This window comes from Mesoplodon mirus, assembly GCF_964341445.2.
Source record: "Mesoplodon mirus genome assembly, contig: SUPER_14_unloc_4, whole genome shotgun sequence".
NCBI lineage: Eukaryota > Metazoa > Chordata > Mammalia > Artiodactyla > Ziphiidae > Mesoplodon > Mesoplodon mirus.
Genome location: NW_028295741.1, coordinates 474,629 through 497,080, shown reverse-complemented (window position 1 = coordinate 497,080; position 22,452 = coordinate 474,629). Strand labels below are relative to the sequence as shown.

The window sequence follows — 22,452 nt, the reverse complement described above, 5'->3', positions numbered from 1 at the left end:
CAGCCTCCCTGGGATCTGTGTGCCTCCTGCCTCACAGCCAAGCACCCTCTCACCTGAGGAGCCCCGCGCCCTTACCAGCGTAGCTGAGCTTGCGCGGAGTAGAAGTACAGAAGAAGTATTTAGGGGCAGAGGAGACCTCCACTGCCCCTGGGCTGCAGCCTTGGGCCACCACAGTGGATCCAAGCCGAGGGGGATCCTCTTGTGACTTCGAGATTCCTGAGGGAGGAATGAAAGGCTCAGGGTGGGTTCATCAGTCCTCTGTCCACAAATATTTACTGAGTGTGTGGCACGTGTCAGGTGCAGTGAATACACACAGTTGAGAGTGTGGTTCCCAGTGGATCCTCCAGGATTTAATTCCAATCAATACTTATTCTCTCACTGTCTAGTTGGTAATGTAGGCCTCGGTGGTGACTGTGAGTGTGTGGGAAGAGTGAGTGATGTGTATCAGTTAAGTCTGTGGTAAGTGTGGGGTTGGCATGGGGAGCACAGTGCAGATGTGTCTATCTGTGTCTGTGGCCTTTGTGTGCATGGTTTCTGTTCACAAGTCAGGAATTCTGGGACATGTAACGTTTCCTCATTACATGGTGTGGCTTGTATTTATGGTGCGTGTTCATTCATTCATTCACCAAGATTCAGTAAGCAGCTACTCCTGTGTATCCGGCACTCTTCCATTGTTCTAGTCTTTGGTAACGCTGCACATTCTAGTAGGGGAAGACACACACTAAACAAAACTACAATAAATATATAATACATCAGCTGGTGGTAAGTATATAAGGGTTGCCAGACTTAGCGAACAAGAATACAAGGCACCCAGTTAAATTTCAGTTTCAGATAAACCCAGAATAATATTTTAGTGTAAGTATTCCCATGCAGTATTTGTTCTTACTTAGTTTTAGTGTAAGTATGGCCCATACAATATTTGGGACATACTGATACTGCAAAATTACTTGTTCTTTATCTGGAATTCAAATTGAACTGGATAGCCCATATTTTCTCTGGCAATCCTGACATGGGTTACTGAGACTGTGGTTTACTGTGGTTTGTACAAAGCGGGTCTGGCATTACTCAAGAATGTGTTACAAGTGTGGTGTGTATGACACGTGACTGGTTCTTACAGAGGTATTTAGCGATGGCTGAAGTTAGCTGTGTTTGTGTGAGAGTTGTGGAGATACATATATATATATATATATATATATATATATATATATATATATATATAGTGTGTGTGTGTCTGTGTGTCCTATATATATAGTGTGAGTGTCTATATACATATCTCATCTCCAGCGTTTGGTGTTGGAGGAGAGGATTGTGATACAGGTGGGTTGTATGAGAACGTAGTACAGGAGGGATGCGTGTATATACCTCCATGTGCTGTGTGTGGTTTAATAAGGAAGTTATATGTGGGGTGTGTGATATTTTTGCTGCATCAGAGTGTACATGGGTGTATGAGTTACTGTCTCATAAAACACCCCTAACAAGAATTCTGTATACACTCTTACGTACACCGAGTGTCAGCCAGGTCCAGGCAGGGTGACAAGAACTTTACCACGCAGACTTTATATCTGGTAAGCACTCTAACCCCATTCATCTCGCTCTTCTCTGCACTACCACACACACACACACACACACACACACACACACACACACACACACACTCACACACCCACACACACACAGGAACATAGAGCAAAATATTCTGAATGGTCAGGGGCAGTCATTGCCTTCCCCAGCCTGTCCCAGCCACTGCCTGGAAATCTGCCTGCTGTCTAGAGCTCCATTCCCAGGGCCCATCCTACAGTCTCCAGGGCCCTGGGCCTGGTAGGAGCTACTGGGCTCTAATCTGGGGCAGAGGCCTCTAGCTGGAGCTCTGGGGTGACCACCCCTCTCCCAGGGCAAGCTACTCGCCTACATTTAATGCACGCAGGCACCACGTGGCCCGTGGCTCTCAGAGCTCCCCGCAGGACCCTGAGGCCATTTCTCACCCCCGCTCACGTGGTCTCAGTCTCTGGAAAACCCTTCCCTTCCCTTGATCTCCTTTGGGAAATTCTTCCTGTTGAAGGAATAAATCCTCCTTGCTTTCAATATGACACCATCCCTAGACAAACAATCTTCTTTCAAAGTGCATTCCACTTGTCAAGATATTTTTCAACAGGGCCTTCAACTCATGGGGCTTCTCTTTCCACTTTGGTAAAAGAGGCCAAGCAACTCATGGGTCTCTCTCAGCATCCTTGCATCCTTCACATCCCCCACCTCATGACCCCAGGGAAAGATCCAAGAGAATAAGAGAGAAATCGGGGACTGAGAAAAGCTGCACCTCTAGGTCTGTGCAAGCAGGATGCAGCCTGCTGTGAGTCCGACAAAGCTCCAGGCCCGGCTGCCCCAGGAGAAAGTCCTCAGACCAGCGGAGCTGACCTCCCAACTCCCAGGGGGCATCTGGCCGTTCTGTGCCGTCTCACACCACAGGGGCCCTCCAGATAGATACGGCAGCATCAGTGAGACAAGGTCTCTCGCTCCCTGCTTCACAGGTGACACGTTCTCAGTCCCCCGCTTCCTAGAGAAGCTTCAGTTTGGCAGAAACCCATGTGCCCCAGACAAGTTGCCCCCCACATACCTCCTCCGTTCTCGGCAGTTTCCTGGGACTCTTCATTTTCCAGATGTTTCCTCTTTTGTCGCCGTTCCATCGTACCAACTAGAAGTCTCCCTTAGAAGATGCCTCAAGAGATGTCCAACTCCTCCTCTTCCCTACAGGTTGGCCCTTCTTGGCTCTTGGGCAATCCGTTGAAATGATTCAATACAAACAAAAATAGTCAAGTCTCCTAAATGGCTGAAAAACTTGTACCACTTAGTGAACCAGCAGTACTGCCTAGTGCTCACCAGGGCTGTTATGTTTGCAAGGTTGCCAGGCGCACAGCGGAATTCTGTGACCTCAGTGCTGACATCAGTGCATTCGATGGACCTAGGGTGAGCACAGTGTCTGCAGTAGCACAGGCCCCATTTTCAAGAACAATTCCTTTTTCCCAGCCGATGCTTTCCCGTGAAAGGGAAAGGTTCCTACCATATCTATTATAAATTGTATCATACCATGTCTATTATAAAATTCACATTTTGATTGGACATCTTTTAATGTCTTTTCTAGAGAGATTTAATATGAATATTTTAAATGGTCTCCAGTTTCCCTGTGGATTATTGACATTTTAAACTCTGCACTTCAATTTTCCCTCAATACGTGTAATTTTGTCACAGCTATTTCTGTACTTAAAGATGAGGAACTATATAATTGATTTCTTCATTTTTTCCCCATCTCTCTCCAAGGTACTGCATTTGATTGTGTCTTGCGACTGAGTGAAAAATGCTAGTCCTTGAGTCAGGACATTGGGCCCTTTAGCAAGTAACTCAACCTATCTGGGCTTCAGCTTCTGTATGTGCGATCAAGAGGCTTGGACTAGCTGACTTTTCAAATGCTGTGTTTCTTTGATTCACTCTCACTTACTGATCTGCTCCTTAAGAAGAGGGTCTGTTCTCATAAAGTAACAACAGTCTTTTCCTAACCTTGGGTTGGGCGGAGTTTAACTGTTCGTACTCAGTTTGTTAGTTATATTGCCTTCTACGTATGCTTAGCTCTAAATAATTTATATGGCTCTTGTGACTATTTTTAGATCTTCTTTTTTTCTTATTTTCTTTTACAGTTTCTAATTTGTTATCGCCAGTGTAGAGGAGCCTGATTGATTTTTAAAATTTATTGATCTTGTATGTGTGTGCCTTGTTGAACCGTCTTATTAGTTCCTGCTAGTTTATCTGTGGGTTCTTTTGGGTCTCCTAGATAAATGAGCATATTAAATGTAAATAGTGTGTTCTTTGGATAAAGTTTATTTTCTTGCATCTATATATATAGAAGCAATATGTTGAATTGATTTAAATATTTAAATACTTACATACCTGTTATCACAATCTAACGTTCTTTATCTTATTTTCTTTCAATCAATATTATGTTTTCAAGATTTATCCATGTGAATCCATATAGATCTAGGTCTTTGATTTTTGACTGTTTGATATTATTTGATCACATGCATATAGCATCATTTATTTTCCATTCAAGCATTATTGGACAATTGGATTGTTTCCCTCCCTTCTCTAGAACAAACAACATTTCCTAGAATATCCCTGAAGGTGTCTGAGAGTCGAGAAGGGCCAGGCTGCCCGAAGGATTGCTACTTGCTTTTAGCCACCTTCCAACAGGCCGTCTCCAGCCAGCAATTTGAAGCACAGCTGAAATGAGAACTGCCCCAAATGTGAAGATCTTAGGAGCTTCCTAGAAGGTGGGAGGTTAATGATAGGCATCCTGCTGGGATCCCAGGGGAGTCTGAGCTGGCCTGAAGCTCATCTTCCTCCTCCACCTCTCAAGAGAAATGTGGAGGAAAGAAGACTTCAAAAACTGTGAGCAGGCAGAGGGAGGGATATTGGGGGCCGAAGCTGTAACTGAGGTCTTGGAGTGGGCTGTGAGCATGCAGAGCCTCTAGAGAGCCAGGCTCTGCCTTCTGAGAACTTCTCCCCTAAGGCTGCTCATAATTCACGTGATACCGGCCATATAGAGCCGACTTGGCCCACACTGTCACAGAAAGCCTTATCAGAATCTCTTCTTCTTCATACACTCTTGTGTCTGTTACTTGGTTATTGCCTTTGGTACTCCACTGATGTGAACCACAGTCGCCAGGGGATGGAGGACACTAGTGACCCATCTTGCTCTGTGGCCTCAGTCCACAGCTGGAGGGTAAGGGAAGAGGCCAAATGAAGGTTAAGAAGGAAAGATGGAGTTTGAAGAGAAGACCTGAGTTAAGGGTGTCTTCTCAAGTCTTGATGACTGAAATGTAGCTCTAGTACCTGAAGTCCTGCTTGTTCTCAAGGCTGACCGCGGGGCTGGGTGCACTCAGTGAAGGAACCGTATACACTTAGTATTTCCTTGCTTGCTCACGCTTGCCCTCCTCTGATACACCCTCTGCAAGACTGATCTTCCCCTGAAACAACTTTCCCCCTGCTACTGTCATCTCAGGAACATTTGCTTCCCCTTCCTAGTGTCCCCCTAGAATGCCATTGCAGCCAATTCATAATTTGATAATCATGCTGCTTACCATATTCTCAGCAATTTCGGATAAATTTTATTCGCTTTATTCCATAGTCTTCACGCATCAATAATCTTCCTTAACTTCCCAGCTGCAGGTTAACCCATTTGGAATCATTTCTTTTTCTTTCTCTTCTTTGGCAAATCCTTTCTATCTTTTAAGGTCTTTTTCTTGTCTCTCTACCATCCTGCCTTGCTGAACTTCTTTTTTTTCCGTTTAAGTAACCTTTCAATCTCCTTCCCCAGTTTCCTCATAAACATTGAGAGTTTATTCCTCACACGTTAGACAGCGGTTTATGAATGGCCAGGCATAATGGACTCAGAATGAGTTGGCACGCCCGAGGTACCTGTCTTGCTGGGGAGCCAGAGGTGAAGGGCTGGCTGCTGGACACATGTTTGCATGGAGTCAGGCTGAGTGGCCTCAGGGTGTTTGCCCTGCACTTGTGTGTGTTTCTCCCTAGTTGGTTTCCTTGTCCAGCCACCTGTGACCTCCCTCCATCCAGCCCAGGGAATCCTTCTCATCACAGGGGTAGGATGTTTGTCTCATTTTCCATCACATCCTTTCCCCAAAGTTTGGTTGTGAGTTGTTCCCATTCCAAAGACCTTTCCTCTTTGAAGAGAAAAGAGAAAATCTTGTCTCTCCTTTCCTCTCACTTCACTTCTGCTCTATTATCTCCTCCGTCCAGAATGGCCCACTGACTCACATGGGTGTAGATCCGAAGATGGCAAGAACTGCCAGCAATTCTGAGATAATAATATGGATGGATCAGGAAAACTTGAAAACCTTTATCCCGCCACATTAAAAAAAATTGCACTTCCAGTGTATTCAGAGTCTCAGTGTAGAAACACAAATGATAGAGAAATTGAATGACACTCAAGTTTTTCTTTCCTCCTTTCCTGATTTATTCTAATCCTCAATGCTAACATGATGAACTACTTGTTAGGTAAAGTTTCAGACATTTTCTAACCATGCACACTTTTCTTTTTTTCACATAAGAGTGTGAACTAGGTCACTTTCAACATGCTGTGATTCTGTGATTCACTGTCTCCCACCGAGTCATCCACTGATAAAGTCATCTGTTTCACGGAGAACTATTTCCAATAGCTAATAGCCAATGTCTGTGGAGTGCTTACTCTGTGTCGGTTTCTTGTAACTACTTTACAGATCATTTGTACAGCGTACCCATGGACCAGGTACAATTATGACCCCCAAGTGACAGATAAGTGCAGATAAGTACAAATAAATACAGAGGCCAAGTGACTTGCCCAAGACGCTGGAGCAAATCAAAATCCATGCCTCTGTAATCATTTTGCTCTATTGCCTCTGTCTGGGAGGCTTGATGATTTGGCAACTAAAACCTTAAATATCATGTTCCATTTTTATATCTGTGACACAAGCGTGGGGCTGTGATACGGGGTAACTAACCTGACTGCTTTTGAAAACCCTTTTGCACCTGGATGAAAGTAAGCCAGGGACTGCAAGCCATAGATTTAAGGTTTCCTACCAACTTTTAAAAATAGCTTCTTGAATGCAATTTATGTAGTGTCAAGTCTAGGATGTAGCCCAAATAGTAACAGAAAAATGGAGATATGTAGGAAAATACTTAAAGTTGACAAGTATTGGGAGTGTAGTATTTTTGGGGCCAGCGTGTAGACCACAGGAAAACTTGCTGTTTCCATCCCAAAGGGAAGAGCCCTACGTTGCAACTGCCAAGGTCCCTGGGGCAGCAAGTGTGCTCACTGCTTAGTAAAGAAGCATCCTCAGTTTGATAGAATCATATGGGAGCCTTACATTTGGTTAGCAGTTCTACATTCTTGATGTAATAATATTTTCAGGGTGTGGGAGCGTATCAAGCTCTGAAAATACCCTTGGAGAGATCTGCTTATTAAGTTTGGCTATTTCAATCTCCCTACTACTTCTTTACTAAACACCAGGCGGTTTCCTTCACTTTTCAGAACCATGTTGTTTTTCCCTTGTCTAATGAACTTTGAAATACTTTTGGATGAGCTATTAAGTTTGGGGAAAAATAAACATCTCTTTAAAATAAGGAAGATAATAACAATGACAAGTAGAAAAATCTCTAAAACAGAGAATATCCTCCATTCTAGCCAATGACGGAGTGGAAGGTTCGTGCTCGCTGTCCAGGACGTAGAAATAAAAGCTGAGGCGTCTCCTGGATCTCTATGAGCCTCCATCATTTCTGCTGAGTAGGGTGGACAGATAAAATATAGGCTGTTTAGTTAAATATGAATGTTTGAAAAACAACGAGTACATTTTGAAGATAAGTATGCCCCAAATAGTTCATAGGATCTACTTATACTAAAAATAATGACTTATTATTCATGTGAAGTTCAAGGTTAACTGGGTATCCTGTATTTTTATGTACTAAATCTGACAGCCCTACTGATGATCCACAATGGAGGCAGTTGAGGAGCGGTACATGCTGGCTCTCGGACAGTCAGAAATGGCTTCAGCAGATCCAGGTACAGTATGAAATTCTTTTTGGATGTAGCTCAGAAGCCATGGCCAGCCCTTGACTGCAAGTACTGCCTCGGGTTTCCCTGAGGTGGGGTAAACCTTCCTCTTAATGGCCTTTTGGTAAGTCTGGAAGACCATATCCAAGGGGAGCCCCAAAGTCAGTTTCATCCTCACAACCATGTTTCCAATTCCTGGAATTGGCTGCATGTGACTCACAAGAGCTGAGGAGGTTTGTGGAAATTGGGAGTGTCATAGCTTGAACCCTTTGTAGGTAAAGTTTTGCTGTTGTGAGAGTTTTATCAGGAGCAATGTGAAAGACTCCATGTCCCCAGGTAGATAGAAATAATCCTGTTCTACCTGTGTGTATGTGACAAGTCTCTAATAGTTCAGAGAGCAAGTATCTGGTCTTAGAAAGACTGATCCAAGCTTGGATGTTTCTGGTGACAAGGCAAGGTCCTGAGTTTCAAGTTCACCTTTTATGGTTGAGGAGACAATAAGGTGGTCAGAAGGGAAATCATGGAGGAGACCTTGGCTTCATCCATCGTGCAGGCTTGTATATGTGGTTCTATGTAGATCGTGTTTCAAAGGTGGAGCTTGTTTACAACTATGAACATTCTCCGATGTGCTTTTTGGACCTTCATTCCCAGAGCAAGAGCAGTGCCGAGGCTCTAGAAATGCCATGGATATTCTGAGCTGTCAGTGGCATTTCCCCGGTACTGTTCCCTTGGTGCCGCTCCTTGAAATGTCCAAAGGGATTATCATGTGTCTTGTGGCGGGTCCTAGCATTGTGAAAGGAAGCTGCTGCACCTGGCTCAGAGGATTTCGGATGTGGTGGGAGGAGGAGTAGTACTACGACTATAAATTGTATCACAGCATATCTATTCCATCTTGAGAGTGGGGTTGGGGGGTTATGAAGGGGGGCTTTTATTGTACTTTTATACATTGTACCCTTGAAACTAATTCAATTTTTAAAAATTAATTAATTTATTTGGGGCTGCATTGGGTCTTTGTTGCTGCTAGCGGGCGTTCTCTAGTTGCAGTGAGCGGGGGCTCCTCTTGGCTGTGGTGCACGGGCTTCTCATTGCAGTGGCTTCTCTTGTTCCGGATCATGGGCTCTAGGCACGCAGGCTTCCGTAGTTGTGGCACGTGGGCTCGGTAGATGTGGCACAGGCTCTAGAGCGCAGGCTCAGTAGTTGTGGCGCGCGGGCTTAGTTACTCCGTGGCACGTGGGATCTTCCCAGAACAGGGCTCGAACCCATGTCCCGTGCATTCGCAGGCATATTCTTAACCACTGCTCCACCAGGGAAGCCCGATAATTCAGTTTTTTATAAAGAGAAGATTCCTAATATTATTCCAAAATTTTTAAAATATGTAGTTGGATAACACTATGAAAAATTAACTGATATATTCTTTTATTATTTCTCTTTGCTCCCTGGATCTTTTTCCCCATCCAGTCAGCTAGGCACTGTGAGTTCACTGCATTAGGAAGGTAAAGACTCAGCAGAAATGAGGGAGAAAAACAGAAAAGTCTCAGCTTTGGAATGTTCACAACGGAGGCCACAGTAGAACAGGTGAGAATTCTGTGAACCAAAAATAAATGTCGTCTCAAATGCAAAAAAGTATTCTCTGCACTGGGAGGCAGGAGAGGGAGGGAGGGAAGGACTGAAGGAGAGAGATCAGTGTGGCCAGGGACATGGAGACTGTGCTTGAGGATGATATGCCCAGGAAGAGAATCAGAATCTGGAGAAGATTCAGCCTGCACGTGATCATTGCCTCCAGCCAGCACCCTCATCTCAGACGTTGGGAAATTCAGAGAGAGAGTGGGAGTACGTCAGGAGGGCCACGCGCATAGTCTGTGTGGCAGGGGTTGTGGCCGTTCCCTATTTGTGAGGAGTCCCCAGCAATTTGCAGGCCTCTTCTGGAAAATGCTGGCGGACGTCTCTAGTGCTTATGTGAAAGCTTGTTCACAAACCTTGAAAGATACAGATGTAGATGACAGATAGATGCATAGATAGAAAAATGTCCTTAAATAAAAGCTCCAGGAAAGGTTTGGAAAATGCCCTTTATTGCATAGGACGCTTCTATTGTCATATGATGTTAGACTGAGTGCCGGTCCCTTCATCCTCCTTCAGACCACGGCATTCTGTCTGCTACTCTCCCGAGGGTCCTTTCTTCTCCCTGGAAGGGATAAAACAAATGAGGTAGGACAGGAAGAGACAAGAAGCACTCCAAGCTCTGCTGGTCAGGGTTACCCTCCAGCATTGCCTTAATGCTCAGAGCCACACACACCACAGTGAGCTTGGCTCCAGATCAACTACCACGCAACGAAGGTTCTGGAACATTTCCATATCTCGGGGGACCTCATTTCCACGTGACTCTCTTTCATATTCCCCTTTGTCACAGAAGGCTCGGTCCAGTGGTCAGGGTGAGATCTCGGCTCAGGCCCAAGGCTCTCAGACCTCAAAGTTCTGGTCCTGCAAGGGCCCCTGTCCTCTCTTGAGACCACTCCTGGCTCTCTCTGCCGAGAAGGAGCTGCTGGCAGTACGTCCTCTAAGAGTTGAGGTCCATCGTGCAGACCCTGAGAAAACTCCTAGGAAAAGGCTCCACCTTCTTGTTTACGTCAACAGAGGTCAATGCCTTTGTTAGTGCTGGGTGTGTCCCATTTGATGCAACTGCAGAGCCATTAGGTAAACCAGCACATGTGTGCGGCCCCTTCCCTTAGACTCCTCTGGGCCCTCGTGACATAGGCTCAGAAGACTGCCAGCCTCAAGCCTTACCTCTTCCAAGGGACGGCCACACCGTCCTCCAGGATCTTCTGTCCCATGAATCTCAGTTGCTGTTTGGAACTCAAAGGAGAGAAAAGACCCTGCCTGCGGGGTCTCTTTGGGCTGGGGCCTTCCCCCGTGGGCTGCTCTCCCTCATTCTCCTTTTCTTCTTGCTTCTCTTCCTCCTCCTCCTCCTCCTCCTCAGGTGTGCTCTCGGATTCCACATTGCCCATCCACTGGGCCATGTTGAGATGAAAGACACGGCAGCTGAAGCCCTGCAGGACGCCGCCCTTCACGTGCTGCTGGAGGATCTCCAAGGTGGGGAAGACCCGGCAGCAGGCCATGCACCTGAAGCCGGTCTCCATGGTCACCATCCAGTCCGGTGTCTTGGCCCTGGGTCTCTCCTCGACGGCAGGTGACCCTGATGGGCTGCCTGGCTCTGCCCTTTCCTCATACTCTTTCTCCTCCCCAGTGGGCTCACTGTCAGACAGGAGGCTTTCGGTGAACACATCAGAGGGGCAAGTGCCTACTGTGCACGCATCCTCAGGAAGGGTCACTTCTTCTATCGTCAGCTGCTTTTCAGGCAACTCCAAGGGTTTTTTTGTCTTCCAGGAGACAGCGACACCCTTGTTCACTTGTACCTGCATGTAGTATATTTTCATGCCCCTTTCCTCTTTGTCTGGGTGCAGATAGTCCTTACAGGGTGAAGAGAGTGAGGAGGAGACACAGTGTGATGGGGGAGCGGTCTCCCCTTCTTCCTGAACCTGGGCTAGGGGTGCTGTAGGCCAGGCAGTGTCTCGAAATCTCTGCATTGCTGAAAAAGGAAATTAAAACCATAATAACATGCATGGGCCGTGCCGGAAGCTGAGGGAGCAGGTGTGGTAGACGAGAGAGGGACATTTGCATGACGTAGCTATGTCGTGAGCTTGGTGTCTGTTGGCCGTAGGATGGAGCGGTGTATCTGGTGTCATCTGTGGGCTTTTCATGTGCGTGGGGGGGATACTGGAGCGGTGTCTGTATACAGGGGTGTGGAGTATGGTGGTGAGGGCTGTGGTATGTGAGGGATGCGGCTGGATGCGTGTATGACAAGGAGTGTGATTTTGGTAATATCGGTGGTGCATTACATGTGGAATGGGGCTGTGGTGCTTGGGGTTTATGTGTGCTCTGAGAAGGGCTGTGCCTGGAGGGCAGATGTATGTGTGAGCTGTGTGGACCTGAGCTGGATGGTCCTGCTCTCAGTCTGGAGGTGTATGATGCAGAACTCTGTCCTTCTCTGGAAGCAAAGGCAAAGACAAAGCCTACATTTTCCTCTGAAGATGCTTAATCTGGTCCCTCTTCCCTCCACCTCAAGCCCAGACATTTCCGGACCCTGCTCCTTGACTTCCCCACCATGGTAGTAGCAGTATTCACACCGCCCCCCAGACTCAGCTGGCATCCACGCCCTCGGAACAGCTCAGCCATCCTGCCCAGGCTCCTCCACAGAGCCCTCATCACCTCTGATGACCCTGGATTTCCTCTCAGCCTCCCTGGGATCTGTGTGCCTCCTGCCTCACAGCCAAGCACCCCCTCAACTGAGGAGCCCCGCGCCCTTACCAGCGTAGCTGAGCTTGCGCGGAGTAGAAGTACAGAAGAAGTATTTAGAGGCAGAGGAGACCTCCACTGCCCCTGGGCTGCAGCCTTGGGCCACCACAGTGGATCCAAGCCGAGGGGGATCCTCTTGTGACTTCGAGATTCCTGAGGGAGGAATGAAAGGCTCAGGGTGGGTTCATCAGTCCTCTGTCCACAAATATTTACTGAGTGTGTGACACGTGTCAGGTGCAGTGAATACACACAGTTGAGAGTGTGGTTCCCAGTGGATCCTCCAGGATTTAATTCCAATCAATACTTATTCTCTCACTGTCTAGTTGGTAATGTAGGCCTCGGTGGTGACTGTGAGTGTGTGGGAAGAGTGAGTGATGTGTATCATTTAAGTCTGTGGTATGTGTGGGGTTGGCATGGGGAGCACAGTGCAGATGTGTCTATCTGTGTCTGTGGCCTTTGTGTGCATTTTTTCTGTTCACAAGTCAGGAATTCTGGGACATGTAACGTTTCCTCATTACATGGTGTGGCTTGTATTTATGGTGCGTGTTCATTCATTCATTCACCAAGATTCAGTAAGCAGCTACTCCTGTGTATCCGGCACTCTTCCATTGTTGTAGTCTTTGGTAACGCTGCACATTCTAGTAGGGGAAGACACACACTAAACAAAACTACAATAAATATATAATACATCAGCTGGTGGTAAGTATATAAGGGTTGCCAGACTTAGCGAACAAGAATACAAGGCACCCAGTTAAATTTCAGTTTCAGATAAACCCAGAATAATTTTTTAGTGTAAGTATTCCCATGCAGTATTTGTTCTTACTTAGTTTTAGTGTAAGTATGGCCCATACAATATTTGGGACATACTGATACTGAAAAATTACTTGTTGTTTATCTGGAATTCAAATTGAACTGGATAGCCCATATTTTCTCTGGCAATCCTGACATGGGTTACTGAGACTGTGGTTTACTGTGGTTTGTACAAAGCGGGTCTGGCATTACTCAAGAATGTGTTACAAGTGTGGTGTGTATGACACGTGACTGGTTCTTACAGAGGTATTTAGCGATGGCTGAAGTTAGCTGTGTTTGTGTGAGAGTTGTGGAGATACACATATATATATATATATATATATAGTGTGTGTGTGTCTGTGTGTCCTATATATATAGTGTGAGTGTCTATATACATATCTCATCTCCAGCGTTTGGTGTTGGAGGAGAGGATTGTGATACAGGTGGGTTGTATGAGAACGTAGTACAGGAGGGATGCGTGTATATACCTCCATGTGCTGTGTGTGGTTTAATAAGGAAGTTAAATGTGGGGTGTGTGATATTTTTGCTGCATCAGAGTGTACATGGGTGTATGAGTTACTGTCTCATAAAACACCCCTAACAAGAATTCTGTATACACTCTTACGTACACCGAGTGTCAGCCAGGTCCAGGCAGGGTGACAAGAACTTTACCACGCAGACTTTATATCTGGTAAGCACTCTAACCCCATTCATCTCGCTCTTCTCTGCACTACCACACACACACACACACACACACACACACACACACACACACTCACACACCCACACACACACAGGAACATAGAGCAAAATATTCTGAATGGTCAGGGGCAGTCATTGCCTTCCCCAGCCTGTCCCAGCCACTGCCTGGAAATCTGCCTGCTGTCTAGAGCTCCATTCCCAGGGCCCATCCTACAGTCTCCAGGGCCCTGGGCCTGGTAGGAGCTACTGGGCTCTAATCTGGGGCAGAGGCCTCTAGCTGGAGCTCTGGGGTGACCACCCCTCTCCCAGGGCAAGCTACTCGCCTACATTTAATGCACGCAGGCACCACGTGGCCCGTGGCTCTCAGAGCTCCCCGCAGGACCCTGAGGCCATTTCTCACCCCCGCTCACGTGGTCTCAGTCTCTGGAAAACCCTTCCCTTCCCTTGATCTCCTTTGGGAAATTCTTCCTGTTGAAGGAATAAATCCTCCTTGCTTTCAATATGACACCATCCCTAGACAAACAATCTTCTTTCAAAGTGCATTCCACTTGTCAAGATATTTTTCAACAGGGCCTTCAACTCATGGGGCTTCTCTTTCCACTTTGGTAAAAGAGGCCAAGCAACTCATGGGTCTCTCTCAGCATCCTTGCATCCTTCACATCCCCCACCTCATGACCCCAGGGAAAGATCCAAGAGAATAAGAGAGAAATCGGGGACTGAGAAAAGCTGCACCTCTAGGTCTGTGCAAGCAGGATGCAGCCTGCTGTGAGTCCGACAAAGCTCCAGGCCCGGCTGCCCCAGGAGAGAGTCCTCAGACCAGCGGAGCTGACCTCCCAACTCCCAGGGGGCATCTGGCCGTTCTGTGCCGTCTCACACCACAGGGGCCCTCCAGATAGATACGGCAGCATCAGTGAGACAAGGTCTCTCGCTCCCTGCTTCACAGGTGACACGTTCTCAGTCCCCCGCTTCCTAGAGAAGCTTCAGTTTGGCAGAAACCCATGTGCCCCAGACAAGTTGCCCCCCACATACCTCCTCCGTTCTCGGCAGTTTCCTGGGACTCTTCATTTTCCAGATGTTTCCTCTTTTGTCGCCGTTCCATCGTACCAACTAGAAGTCTCCCTTAGAAGATGCCTCAAGAGATGTCCAACTCCTCCTCTTACCTACAGGTTGGCCCTTCTTGGCTCTTGGGCAATCCGTTGAAATGATTCAATACAAACAAAAATAGTCAAGTCTCCTAAATGGCTGAAAAACTTGTACCACTTAGTGAACCAGCAGTACTGCCTAGTGCTCACCAGGGCTGTTATGTTTGCAAGGTTGCCAGGCGCACAGCGGAATTCTGTGACCTCAGTGCTGACATCAGTGCATTCGATGGACCTAGGGTGAGCACAGTGTCTGCAGTAGCACAGGCCCCATTTTCAAGAACAATTCCTTTTTCCCAGCCGATGCTTTCCCGTGAAAGGGAAAGGTTCCTACCATATCTATTATAAATTGTATCATACCATGTCTATTATAAAATTCACATTTTGATTGGACATCTTTTAATGTCTTTTCTAGAGAGATTTAATATGAATATTTTAAATGGTCTCCAGTTTCCCTGTGGATTATTGACATTTTAAACTCTGCACTTCAATTTTCCCTCAATACGTGTAATTTTGTCACAGCTATTTCTGTACTTAAAGATGAGGAACTATATAATTGATTTCTTCATTTTTTCCCCATCTCTCTCCAAGGTACTGCATTTGATTGTGTCTTGCGACTGAGTGAAAAATGCTAGTCCTTGAGTCAGGACATTGGGCCCTTTAGCAAGTAACTCAACCTATCTGGGCTTCAGCTTCTGTATGTGCGATCAAGAGGCTTGGACTAGCTGACTTTTCAAATGCTGTGTTTCTTTGATTCACTCTCACTTACTGATCTGCTCCTTAAGAAGAGGGTCTGTTCTCATAAAGTAACAACAGTCTTTTCCTAACCTTGGGTTGGGCGGAGTTTAACTGTTCGTACTCAGTTTGTTAGTTATATTGCCTTCTACGTATGCTTAGCTCTAAATAATTTATATGGCTCTTGTGACTATTTTTAGATCTTCTTTTTTTCTTATTTTCTTTTACAGTTTCTAATTTGTTATCGCCAGTGTAGAGGAGCCTGATTGATTTTTAAAATTTATTGATCTTGTATGTGTGTGCCTTGTTGAACCGTCTTATTAGTTCCTGCTAGTTTATCTGTGGGTTCTTTTGGGTCTCCTAGATAAATGAGCATATTAAATGTAAATAGTGTGTTCTTTGGATAAAGTTTATTTTCTTGCATCTATATATATAGAAGCAATATGTTGAATTGATTTAAATATTTAAATACTTACATACCTGTTATCACAATCTAACGTTCTTTATCTTATTTTCTTTCAATCAATATTATGTTTTCAAGATTTATCCATGTGAATCCATATAGATCTAGGTCTTTGATTTTTGACTGTTTGATATTATTTGATCACATGCATATAGCATCATTTATTTTCCATTCAAGCATTATTGGACAATTGGATTGTTTCCCTCCCTTCTCTAGAACAAACAACATTTCCTAGAATATCCCTGAAGGTGTCTGAGAGTCGAGAAGGGCCAGGCTGCCCGAAGGATTGCTACTTGCTTTTAGCCACCTTCCAACAGGCCGTCTCCAGCCAGCAATTTGAAGCACAGCTGAAATGAGAACTGCCCCAAATGTGAAGATCTTAGGAGCTTCCTAGAAGGTGGGAGGTTAATGATAGGCATCCTGCTGGGATCCCAGGGGAGTCTGAGCTGGCCTGAAGCTCATCTTCCTCCTCCACCTCTCAAGAGAAATGTGGAGGAAAGAAGACTTCAAAAACTGTGAGCAGGCAGAGGGAGGGATATTGGGGGCCGAAGCTGTAACTGAGGTCTTGGAGTGGGCTGTGAGCACACAGAGCCTCTAGAGAGCCAGGCTCTGCCTTCTGAGAACTTCTCCCCTAAGGCTGCTCATAATTCACGTGATACCGGCCATATAGAGCCGACTTGGCCAACACTGTCACAGAAAGCCTTATCAGAATCTCTTCTTCTTCATACACTCTTGTGTCTGTTACTTGGTTATTGCCATTGGTACTCCACTGATGTGAACCACAGTCGCCAGGGGATGGAGGACACTAGTGACCCATCTTGCTCTGTGGCCTCAGTCCACAGCTGGAGGGTAAGGGAAGAGGCCAAATGAAGGTTAAGAAGGAAAGATGGAGTTTGAAGAGAAGACCTGAGTTAAGGGTGTCTTCTCAAGTCTTGATGACTGAAATGTAGCTCTAGTACCTGAAGTCCTGCTTGTTCTCAAGGCTGACCGCGGGGCTGGGTGCACTCAGTGAAGGAACCGTATACACTTAGTATTTCCTTGCTTGCTCACGCTTGCCCTCCTCTGATACACACTCTGCAAGACTGATCTTCCCCTGAAACAACTTTCCCCCTGCTACTGTCATCTCAGGAACATTTGCTTCCCCTTCCTAGTGTCCCCCTAGAATGCCATTGCAGCCAATTCATAATTTGATAATCATGCTGCTTACCATATTCTCAGCAATTTCGGATAAATTTTATTCGCTTTATTCCATAGTCTTCACCCATCAATAATCTTCCTTAACTTCCTAGCTGCAGGTTAACCCATTTGGAATCATTTCTTTTTCTTTCTCTTCTTTGGCAAATCCTTTCTATCTTTTAAGGTCTTTTTCTTGTCTCTCTACCATCCTGCCTTGCTGAACTTCTTTTTTTTCCGTTTAAATAACCTTTCAATCTCCTTCCCCAGTTTCCTCATAAACATTGAGAGTTTATTCCTCACACGTTAGACAGCGGTTTATGAATGGCCAGGCATAATGGACTCAGAATGAGTTGGCACGCCCGAGGTACCTGTCTTGCTGGGGAGCCAGAGGTGAAGGGCTGGCTGCTGGACACATGTTTGCATGGAGTCAGGCTGAGTGGCCTCAGGGTGTTTGCCCTGCACTTGTGTGTGTTTCTCCCTAGTTGGTTTCCTTGTCCAGCCACCTGTGACCTCCCTCCATCCAGCCCAGGGAATCCTTCTCATCACAGGGGTAGGATGTTTGTCTCATTTTCCATCACATCCTTTCCCCAAAGTTTGGTTGTGAGTTGTTCCCATTCCAAAGACCTTTCCTCTTTGAAGAGAAAAGAGAAAATCTTGTCTCTCCTTTCCTCTCACTTCACTTCTGCTCTATTATCTCCTCCGTCCAGAATGGCCCACTGACTCACATGGGTGTAGATCCGAAGATGGCAAGAACTGCCAGCAATTCTGAGATAATAATATGGATGGATCAGGAAAACTTGAAAACCTTTATCCCGCCACATTAAAAAAAATTGCACTTCCAGTGTATTCAGAGTCTCAGTGTAGAAACACAAATGATAGAGAAATTGAATGACACTCAAGTTTTTCTTTCCTCCTTTCCTGATTTATTCTAATCCTCCAAGTTAACATGATGAACTCTTTGTTGTGTAAAGTTTCAGACATTTTCTACCCATGCACACTTTTCTTCTTTTCACATTAGAGTGTGAACTAGGTCACTTTCAACATGCTGTGATTCTGTGATTCACTGTCTCCCACCGAGTCATCCACTGATAAAGTCATCTGTTTCACGGAGAACTATTTCCAATAGCTAATAGCCAATGTCTGTGGAGTGCTTACTCTGTGTCGGTTTCTTGTAACTGCTTTACAGATCATTTGTACAGCGTACCCATGGACCAGGTACAATTATGACCCCCAAGTGACAGATAAGTGCAGATAAGTACAAATAAATACAGAGGCCAAGTGACTTGCCCAAGACACTGGAGCAAATCAAAATCCATGCCTCTGTAATCATTTTGCTCTATTGCCTCTGTCTGGGAGGCTTGATGATTTGGCAACTAAAACCTTAAATATCATGTTCCATTTTTATATCTGTGACACAAGCGTGGGGCTGTGATACGGGGTAACTAACCTGACTACTTTTGAAAACCCTTATGCACCTGGATGAAAGTAAGCCAGGGACTGCAAGCCATAGATTTAAGGTTTCCTACCAACTTTTAAAAATAGCTTCTTGAATGCAATTTATGTAGTGTCAAGTCTAGGATGTAGCCCAAATAGTAACAGAAAAATGGAGATATGTAGGAAAATACTTAAAGTTGACAAGTATTGGGAGTGTAGTATTTTTGGGGCCAGCGTGTAGACCACAGGAAAACTTGCTGTTTCCATCCCAAAGGGAAGAGCCCTACGTTGCAACTGCCAAGGTCCCTGGGGCAGCAAGTGTGCTCACTGCTTAGTAAAGAAGCATCCTCAGTTTGATAGAATCATATGGGAGCCTTACATTTGGTTAGCAGTTCTACATTCTTGATGTAATAATATTTTCAGGGTGTGGGAGCGTATCAAGCTCTGAAAATACCCTTGGAGAGATCTGCTTATTAAGTTTGGCTATTTCAGTCTCCCTACTACTTCTTTACTAAACACCAGGCGGTTTCCTTCACTTTTCAGAACCATGTTGTTTTTCCCTTGTCTAATGAACTTTGAAATACTTTTGGATGAGCTATTAAGTTTGGGGAAAAATAAACATCTCTTTAAAATAAGGAAGATAATAACAATGACAAGTAGAAAAATCTCTAAAACAGAGAATATCCTGCATTCTAGCCAATGACGGAGTGGAAGGTTCGTGCTCGCTGTCCAGGACGTAGAAATAAAAGCTGAGGAGGCGCTGAGGCGTCTCCTGGATCTCTATGAGCCTCCATCATTTCTGCTGAGTAGGGTGGACAGATAAAATATAGGCTGTTTAGTTAAATATGAATGTTTGAAAAACAACGAGTACATTTTGAAGATAAGTATGCCCCAAATAGTTCATAGGATCTACTTATACTAAAAATAATGACTTATTATTCATGTGAAGTTCAAGGTTAACTGGGTATCCTGTATTTTTATGTACTAAATCTGACAGCCCTACTGATGATCCACAATGGAGGCAGTTGAGGAGCGGTACATGCTGGCTCTCGGACAGTCAGAAATGGCTTCAGCAGATCCAGGTACAGTATGAAATTCTTTTTGGATGTAGCTCAGAAGCCATGGCCAGCCCTTGACTGCAAGTACTGCCTCGGGTTTCCCTGAGGTGGGGTAAACCTTCCTCTTAATGGCCTTTTGGTAAGTCTGGAAGACCATATCCAAGGGGAGCCCCAAAGTCAGTTTCATCCTCACAACCATGTTTCCAATTCCTGGAATTGGCTGCATGTGACTCACAAGAGCTGAGGAGGTTTGTGGAAATTGGGAGTGTCATAGCTTGAACCCTTTGTAGGTAAAGTTTTGCTGTTGTGAGAGTTTTATCAGGAGCAATGTGAAAGACTCCATGTCCCCAGGTAGATAGAAATAATCCTGTTCTACCTGTGTGTATGTGACAAGTCTCTAATAGTTCAGAGAGCAAGTATCTGGTCTTAGAAAGACTGATCCAAGCTTGGATGTTTCTGGTGACAAGGCAAGGTCCTGAGTTTCAAGTTCACCTTTTATGGTTGAGGAGACAATAAGGGGGTCAGAAGGGAAATCATGGAGGAGACCTTGGCTTCATCCATCGTGCAGGCTTGTATATGTGGTTCTATGTAGATCGTGTTTCAAAGGTGGAGCTTGTTTACAACTATGAACATTCTCCGATGTGCTTTTTGGACCTTCATTCCCAGAGCGAGAGCAGTGCCGAGGCTCTAGAAATGCCATGGATATTCTGAGCTGTCAGTGGCATTTCCCCGGTACTGTTCCCTTGGTGCCGCTCCTTGAAATGTCCAAAGGGATTATCATGTGTCTTGTGGCGGGTCCTAGCATTGTGAAAGGATGCTGCTGCACCTGGCTCAGAGGATTTCGCATGTGGTGGGAGGAGGAGGAGTGCTACGACTATAAATTGTATCACAGCATATCTATTCCATCTTGAGAGTGGGGTTGGGGGGTTATGAAGGGGGGCTTTTATTGTACTTTTATACATTGTACCCTTGAAACTAATTCAATTTTTTAAAATTAATTAATTTATTTGGGGCTGCATTGGGTCTTTGTTGCTGCTAGCGGGCGTTCTCTAGTTGCAGTGAGCGGGGGCTCCTCTTGGCTGTGGTGCACGGGCTTCTCATTGCAGTGGCTTCTCTTGTTCCGGATCATGGGCTCTAGGCACGCAGGCTTCCATAGTTGTGGCACGTGGGCTCGGTAGATGTGGCACAGGCTCTAGAGCGCAGGCTCAGTAGTTGTGGCGCGCGGGCTTAGTTAATCCGTGGCACGTGGGATCTTCCCAGACCAGGGCTCGAACCCATGTCCCGTGCATTCGCAGGCATATTCTTAACCACTGCTCCACCAGGGAAGCCCGATAATTCAGTTTTTTATAAAGAGAAGATTCCTAATATTATTCCAAAATTTTAAAAATATGTAGTTGGATAACACTATGAAAAATTAACTGATATATTCTTTTATTATTTCTCTTTGCTCCCTGGATCTTTTTCCCCATCCAGTCAGCTAGGCACTGTGAGTTCACTGCATTAGGAAGGTAAAGACTCAGCAGAAATGAGGGAGAAAAACAGAAAAGTCTCAGCTTTGGAATGTTCACAATGGAGGCCACAGTAGAACAGGTGAGAATTCTGTGAACCAAAAATAAATGTCGTCTCAAATGCAAAAAAGTATTCTCTGCACTGGGAGGCAGGAGAGGGAGGGAGGGAAGGACTGAAGGAGAGAGATCAGTGTGGCCAGGGACATGGAGACTGTGCTTGAGGACGATATGCCCAGGAAGAGAATCAGAATCTGGAGAAGATTCAGCCTGCACGTGATCATTGCCTCCAGCCAGCACCCTCATCTCAGACGTTGGGAAATTCAGAGAGAGAGTGGGAGTACGTCAGGAGGGCCACGCGCATAGTCTGTGTGGCAGGGGTTGTGGCCGTTCCCTATTTGTGAGGAGTCCCCAGCAATTTGCAGGCCTCTTCTGGAAAATGCTGGCGGACGTCTCTAGTGCTTATGTGAAAGCTTGTTCACAAACCTTGAAAGATACAGATGTAGATGACAGATAGATGCATAGATAGAAAAATGTCCTTAAATAAAAGCTCCAGGAAATGCCCTTTATTGCATAGGACGCTTCTATTGTCATATGATGTTAGACTGAGTGCCGGTCCCTTCATCCTCCTTCAGATCACGGCATTCTGTCTGCTACTCTCCCGAGGGTCCTTTCTTCTCCCTGGAAGGGATAAAACAAATGAGGTAGGACAGGAAGAGACAAGAAGCACTCCAAGCTCTGCTGGTCAGGGTTACCCTCCAGCATTGCCTTAATGCTCAGAGCCACACACACCACAGTGAGCTTGGCTCCAGATCAACTACCACGCAACGAAGGTTCTGGAACATTTCCATATCTCGGGGGACCTCATTTCCACGTGACTCTCTTTCATATTCCCCTTTGTCACAGAAGGCTCGGTCCAGTGGTCAGGGTGAGATCTCGGCTCAGGCCCAAGGCTCTCAGACCTCAAAGTTCTGGTCCTGCAAGGGCCCCTGTCCTCTCTTGAGACCACTCCTGGCTCTCTCTGCCGAGAAGGAGCTGCTGGCAGTACGTCCTCTAAGAGTTGAGGTCCATCGTGCAGACCCTGAGAAAACTCCTAGGAAAAGGCTCCACCTTCTTGTTTATGTCAACAGAGGTCAATGCCTTTGTTAGTGCTGGGTGTGTCCCATTTGATGCAACTGCAGAGCCATTAGGTAAACCAGCACATGTGTGCGGCCCCTTCCCTTAGACTCCTCTGGGCCCTCGTGACATAGGCTCAGAAGACTGCCAGCCTCAAGCCTTACCTCTTCCAAGGGACGGCCACACCGTCCTCCAGGATCTTCTGTCCCATGAATCTCAGTTGCTGTTTGGAACTCAAAGGAGAGAAAAGACCCTGCCTGCGGGGTCTCTTTGGGCTGGGGCCTTCCCCCGTGGGCTGCTCTCCCTCATTCTCCTTTTCTTCTTGCTTCTCTTCCTCCTCCTCCTCCTCCTCCTCAGGTGTGCTCTCGGATTCCACATTGCCCATCCACTGGGC

The 22,452-nt window shown here is 45.9% G+C and overlaps 1 protein-coding gene across 1 annotated transcript in view; it reads right to left on the bottom strand.

Moving 5' to 3' along the window:
• LOC309816153 (uncharacterized protein) overlaps positions 1–22,452 on the bottom strand; it is a gene marked incomplete at both ends in the record, with an annotated part of 198,396 nt that overhangs the window by 13,247 nt on the left and 162,697 nt on the right. The window lies entirely within an intron of this gene.